This window comes from Nicotiana tomentosiformis, chromosome 7 (genome assembly GCF_000390325.3).
Source record: "Nicotiana tomentosiformis chromosome 7, ASM39032v3, whole genome shotgun sequence".
NCBI lineage: Eukaryota > Viridiplantae > Streptophyta > Magnoliopsida > Solanales > Solanaceae > Nicotiana > Nicotiana tomentosiformis.
The window spans coordinates 43,368,174-43,375,249 of NC_090818.1; positions in this window are offsets into that span (position 1 = coordinate 43,368,174).

The window sequence follows — 7,076 nt, forward strand, 5'->3', positions numbered from 1 at the left end:
TTTAGCGAATAAATATTGGAGGTCTACTTTCTATTTTTGTTTTGTGTTGGAGATATAAAAGTTTATGTTTCGTTCATTTTTTTTTAGACAAACTATGAATGCATCTTGATTTTTCTTGAGTGCATTGACTGTTGGATACTTTGTTATTCTTCATTTCATTCCCTACTGTGTTAGCATTGAACTTGCTTCAGTTATTTCCTTTTTTGCTTAAGAGCTTTATTGGTAGTTTGGACCTGGGTCTAATGGGCTGGATTACAAAATGGACTATTAGCTAAGATATTTGGACCATGGGGTGGTAAGAACTTGGTTATTTAGAGTTTAAATGGGGCATGGATATATGAAGGAACTGCATGGTATAAGACTTGAGTCATGTGAAAATAAAATGAAGAGAATGTCAATTTTGTTAGATCAAACGACTTAGTAATAGATGTAAAAAATCATTTCGATAACTCCACAACCATAAACTATTGTCCTTGGAATAATCGCTAGTTTAGAAAATAGTTCTTATAAACACTCGTAGTTTGCTTCTAGGCACGTTAATAATAAAATATCGTGACTATGGATACGATTTCCGTGGCATAGTCATGATACATAACCCTCAATTCGAGTGCGCGTTTCATGCGACTTGACCATAACTTCAAATAATAATAAAAAATAATAATAAACACAGTTTATCCAAAATAATTCCATATTTTAATAAATAAAATCGGACAGAAGTAAAACATGAAAATCAATAAAACACAGTTTATCCAAAATTTATTCAAGCCAAATTCTAGTCAATAAAGCGACCGTGCTAAAACAAAGGGACTCGGGGAATGCCTTACACCTTCTCCCCGGTCAACAGAATTCCTTACCCGGACTTTGTTTTTGCAGACCAATAATAAAGGAGTCAAACCTTCCTTTGACTAGGGATTCAAATAAAAGGTGACTTGGAACACCGGCAAAAAATCAATTCCAAGTGGCGACTCTGTAAATAAAATAATCCCTATTTCAAAAATTATCACTTTAATTGGAAAAACTCTTTAACCCACAATCCAAACACAAATATCTTTTGGGGGTAGAAAAGGGGTGTGACAACATTCATATTAATTCTAGGGGAAATTTTTTCCATATAAAGTTAGACAAGTCACTTACCTCGACTTGCTCCAATTTAACTAAGTATTATGCTTTTTTCTCGAATTTCCGACTCCGGTGGACTTGTATCTAGTCATAATTAATTCAATACAGTCAACAAAAATTATAGTAATCAATTTAATAAGAAAATATTACATTTTCATTAAAATACAAAATTAGCTCAAAATTTACCCGTGGGGCCCATATCTCGGAATCCGGCAAAACTTACAAAATCCGATAACCCATTCAATTACGAGTCCACCCATACCAATTTTACCAAAATCCGATAACAACTCGACCTCCAAATCTTAAATATTCATTTCTATGAGATTTTCTAAAATTTTCCAAATTTCAATCTCAAAACACTAATTAAATGGTGAAAACAATGATATATTCGTGTATATTGACAAAATCCGAGTTAGAATCACTTACCCCCAATGTTTTTCCTTGAAAATATATCAAAGATCGCTTCTGCTCAAGCTCCAAGTTGTTAAAAATGGCGAAATGGACGAAGCCTCCCTGTTTTTATAACTTACAGATCTGTCCAGGGTGACCTCGATCACGGGGGACTCCGATCATGGAGAGTCCGATCATGGAGTACGATCATGGTGAGTCCAATCATGGACTGCCTCGATCATGGGCAGCCTCAATCTGTCATGGACCTCGTTTTGTAAGGGACCTCGATTTCTTAGGGACCTCGATTTGTAAGGGACCTCGATTTCTTAGGGACCTCGATTTGTAAGGGACCTCGATTTGTTATGGACCTCGATTTGTAAGGGACCTCGATTTCGTAGGGACCTCAATTTGTAAGGGACCTCGATTTGACAGCAACCCGATTTTTGACAGCATTTCCAGCAAAACATTTCCAGCAGCTTTTGCAGCAGCTAAGTCCCACTTTTGATTCGTTAACCATCCGAAACTCACCCGAGGCTCTCGGGACCTCAACCCAAAACACCAACAAATCCTAAAATATCATACGAACTTATTTGAAACCTCAAATCACATCAAACAACGCTAAAATCACGAATCATGCTCCAATTCAATCTTAATGAAACTTAGAATTTCCAACTTCTTCATTCGATGTCGAAACCTATCAAATCAAGTCCGAATGACTTACAATTTTGCACACAAGTCATAAATGATATAATGGAGCTGTGAAAATTTTCAGAACTGAATTCCGAGCCCGATATCAAAAAGTCAACTCCCCGGTCAAACTTCCAAACTTTAAATTCCTATTTTAGCCACTTCAAACCTAATTTTACTACGGCCTTCCAAATAAAATTTCGATCACGCTCCTAAGTCCAAAATCACCATACGGAGCTGTTGGAATCATCAAAATTCTATTCCGGGGTCATTTGCACATAATTTGACATCTGTTCACTATTTAAACTTAAACTTTAAATTTTTCATCAAAATTCCATATCTCGGGCTAGGGACCTCGGAATTTGATTCTGGGCATACGCCTAAGTCCAAAATAACGATACGGACCGACCGAAACTGTCAAAATACTTATCCGAATCTGTTTGCTCAAAATGTTGACCAAAGTCAACTAGTTGAGTTTTAAAGCTCTAATTCACATTTTAATCCATTTTTCACCTGAAAACTTTCCAAAAAATTTTATGGACTGTGCACGCAAGTCGAGGAAGGATAAATAGTGCTTTTCGAGGTCTTAGAACACATAATTAATTATTAAATTTAAAGATGACATTTTGGGTCATCACAGTCATAGTCGGCCATCTCGTCTCTACCTCTTCGAGATTAGGCTTGATACTTACTGGGTACACGTTGTTTTCGTACTCATACTGCACTTGCTGCACATTTTATTGTGCAGGTACATATATGTATAGCGGCCTTGTGGGTGCAGAGGTGTGGTTAATAATTGTGGGGACATAGGTGAGCTGCATTCTATATTACGATCCGCAGCTAATAGAGTCTCCTTCAGAGTTATTATATTTTCCTATCTAATTTGTATTCTAGATAGATGCTGTATTTTATTTTAATTCCCTAGTAAATGCTCATGCACTTGTGACACCGGGTTTTAGGATGATTATGGGTTGCACTGTATTGGAAATTTTTAAAGATATTAGTACGTATTTGGTAAATGTCATATTCTGCTATTTAATTGAGGGGAACAACTATGACTTCAAAAATATTAAAATGAGAATTTATTGATGGCTTGTCTAACAGCGATGTCCGACGCCATCATGACCTATAGGTGAAATTGGGTCGTGACAACATGGTATCAGAGCACTAGGTTCACGTAGGTCTCACAAGTCATGAGCAAGTCTAGTAGAGTCTTGCAGATCGGTACGGAGACGTCTGTACTTATCTTCGAGAGGCTACAAGGCTGTTAGGAATACTTCCCTTTTTGATTCCTCATCGTGCAATTCGATTCCTTTGATGCTTATGCCTTCATTCCTTTCCTACTCAATCTTATGCGATGTGAAGCACTTGTTATAAATTGGGGATCCAGGAAATCTTTAATGGTACTACAGATGTAGTACATGATACTTCTCCTTATGTAATTAATTGGGCTATCGTCATCGCCTTACGAAAGGCCGCTCTGTCATTTCAAATTAAGTATTAGTACTACTTAAGGTTTTGAGATTTGGCATTGATTGTTATGATGATTCGTGCGTTGTTATCGCACAGTGTTTATGAAATGGAAAACAAATGTCTGTCTATGTGTCGGGGCAGTAAACGACTTGAAAGAAGGTTTTCTCAGTACATGATTCAGAGGTTCCATGTTTTAAACCCAGCGGAGAAAAGACAATCGGACTATGAATGTTCAGGTTTGGGGTTGATGGAGTAACGAAGCTTGATATTTTCGAGTGTGGTAGAGTTCTCAATTTTGATGTGGTGTCATCGCCTTGTAAAATACGTTAAGGTTCGCCAGTGTTATGATTTTTCTTCAACTCGCCTTCACGACAGGGTGTTAGGAATTGGTATAGAGGAAGCAGTCGTTAGAGATCGCGATGTGAAGTGATTCAGGATCGAAGCAGCATTTCTAGTATTGATGCCTCGAGAAGGATGATCGTCAGAAAGGTTTAAAGCTGGTAACGATCTATTGGTTCAAGTGTTACAGAGATGGATTTTGAGTTAAGGCAACAACTGGGCAGCGAAGGATGAGGAAGGACATGTGGAAGGTGCCTTGCAGTGGTTAGGTTCCGAAAATGCCAAGTGTAAGAAAACAAAAGCAGAGTAGTTGCTTAAGGAGATGGTTGACCAAAGTGGGAGAGTGGCAAGGTAGCACATGGGTTACGTGGTAGGATGATTACATGTCTTGAGGAACGTTTAGAGTGATTTGGGATGTAAAATGGACAGTGACTAGGTCTATGGACTTAAGTTGTAATATTAACTGCTATATTGAGGAAGATTGGATACAACAGGAGGGAGTTGCTTGATATGAAGAATGATACAACATGACATTGGATTATAATGTATTGTCGCACCTCTAATTGACGGCCATGAGGAGTGAACGGACTGGTGCAGCTGGTGAATAAGGTCGGACTCAGGGTGATCTACTGATTTCGTAGTAATTGCACCCAATGCAGCGGCGTTGGAATATGTTAGCATGTAATTTCCACATGTGGCTTATCTCATGTGAGCAGGTTAGCGATCGTGTGGTGTTGACGAAGCTTCTGTGAAGAATTTTACTGGCTACCCGGTAAGAGATTTAATATGTAAATATGGCTAGTGGTTCGGAGTGTTTATTAAAGGTTAATAGAAGAATTTCGAGAAATTTGGCAAGTTGCGTGTGCAGGATCATGCCGACGATGAAGAAAGAATCTCGGTGGATTCCAGAATTTTATAATTGTAGCTTCAAGCTAAGTGGGAGAGACCCACTGTCTATGATTGGATTGTGTAGTGTCAACTTGTGCAATTTCTGGTTATCGGTGTGTTGGTGGGTCATTACGACTAAGGAAAGAAAACATCGCTGGTAATTTGAGCAAAGGATTTGGGGAATGTGTGCCATATTTGGCCTTATCAATCCATATTTAGGTTTGTGGGAACACTCCGATTTTATGCTTCGTGTAGATGTAATGCACAGGGAAAGTGAGATAGTCGGGTATTTCCTTGAGAATGTGTCCATGTGCTAGCAAGGCCTTGGAGTTGATCATGTATGGGAACAAGTCAGAGCAAGTGACTCTCAATAACGGTCCTAGTGGATTCAAAATTTTAAAGTGTGGTGTCTAAGGATCTCGAGTCTATAGTATGGTTGAGTATCGAGCTTTTGCAGCAGATTATTAAACAGGTCTTGGAGTACTCTATGTTATCTTCAGGTTGTGGTGTAGCATTGGAAAAACTAAAGAAAATAACTTTGGATTCATAAAAGAAGTATCAGAATGGGTGTACCAGTTGAAGATGTAAAAAGTGCGCACAAGAAGGGATATGAGATAATTAGTGGGTTTTGAAATAGTGTGGTCTCGTGAAATAAGGTCACTTGGGATGAGTGCGGATTTGAGTTGGTGATATAATGAATGGAGCTATTATTATTTCTAAGGCAAGTTGAGAGTAAATCGAGAAAAAAAATGGATCGGCTAACAATGGTTGAATCGGCACGATGGTGGCAATGATCAGTTCCTTCATCGCATTGAATTATGCATGTGATTTGTGGCGGTACGTGCGAGGCTTGACGACCGCCGTAATTGATTTTATTTTGGAGAAATTCAAGTATTATGACATGTTATGTGTAGAGGGATCCTAGAAGAGTTATGGTGGTTTAGACCACAACCTAAGGCCGGTATTTTCTACGGATATGGGAATTCAGCCACGTGTTGCAATGGTTCTCTTGAAATGAGTTAAGAAGAAGGTTTCTATATGATGAAGTGTTTACCCTATTAAGTGGTTCGGGAGTTATGATGAAATTCTTGTACTCCTACGCATTGGCGTGATTAAGTGCACTAAGTAGCATGGGATTCGAAAGTTGAGGATTTAAGATTTCAGTTCGGTGTTGACAAGGATGTTATGAGCTCGGATGAGCAGGAAAGGGATTTAGATGTTTAAAGTAAGATGGTATTGTTTTTGGCATCATCTAAGGTCGATGTCAGGTGTAAGGGACCTTTTGTATTGATTTGTGGATTCTTGATATGCTTTACAACATTTTGTGTAACCGGTAGCATGAATGTGCAGACTTGTTACCTGGTGTAGAAGGTCGTGGGAGCATGTCTCACAGAAGTATTGTGTAAGAGTGACATGTAGTCACTTGATTGAGTGAATATTGAAACCAAGTATGAAGATTGTGGTAATATCACTTATTCGAGAATTTATGCCTGCAGGGTGCTTGGTTCATTTGGTTGTGGACTGTGAAAGTTTGTTCCGATTGTGACATCTATTCTTGTGTGTTATGGGATAAAGGGTTATTATGGATCCTTGAAAGGTTATTAGCCTAGTCCTCAGAATCGGCTTAAGGTCTGTGGATGGATTTAAATATGAATACGGGCTCTATATCAGGCCGGATGTGTTCATTTCAGCATAAAAGCTCCCTATGTAGGAGTATTCGGACGTTGGATGTCGTTTCGTCGTCAGTTATTTCATGTAATACTATATTGTGCCGTGTGAGTTATGAAACGACTTGATAAATTTCTTATGTGTTGAGGTTCCGTAGATCGATGGTGTTATGTGTGCATGATAGCTCTCGGGATTCAGATTATATGTCACACCTTAGTTGTGCTTGAGTTTTGTAGCGTATGGCGATGTCGGTCCTTCCAGGGATGGTATTATGCACTTAGCATGCTTGTGTCCGATATTCGGATATTTTGTAGTAATGAGCATTCTAGCTCGGTAAGTATTTCTTTATAGATTCTTTATGTGCGGATCGGGTGGCACGCCGCCACAGGTATGTTGTTTGGATCGGGTTGCACGCCGCAACAGTGTGATGTTGAGTACAGTCCCCTATATTCTATTTTGTGTGTTTTGTGTCCCATTTTCTGAGGAAGGTTCATGACACCTTTTCAGTTGTC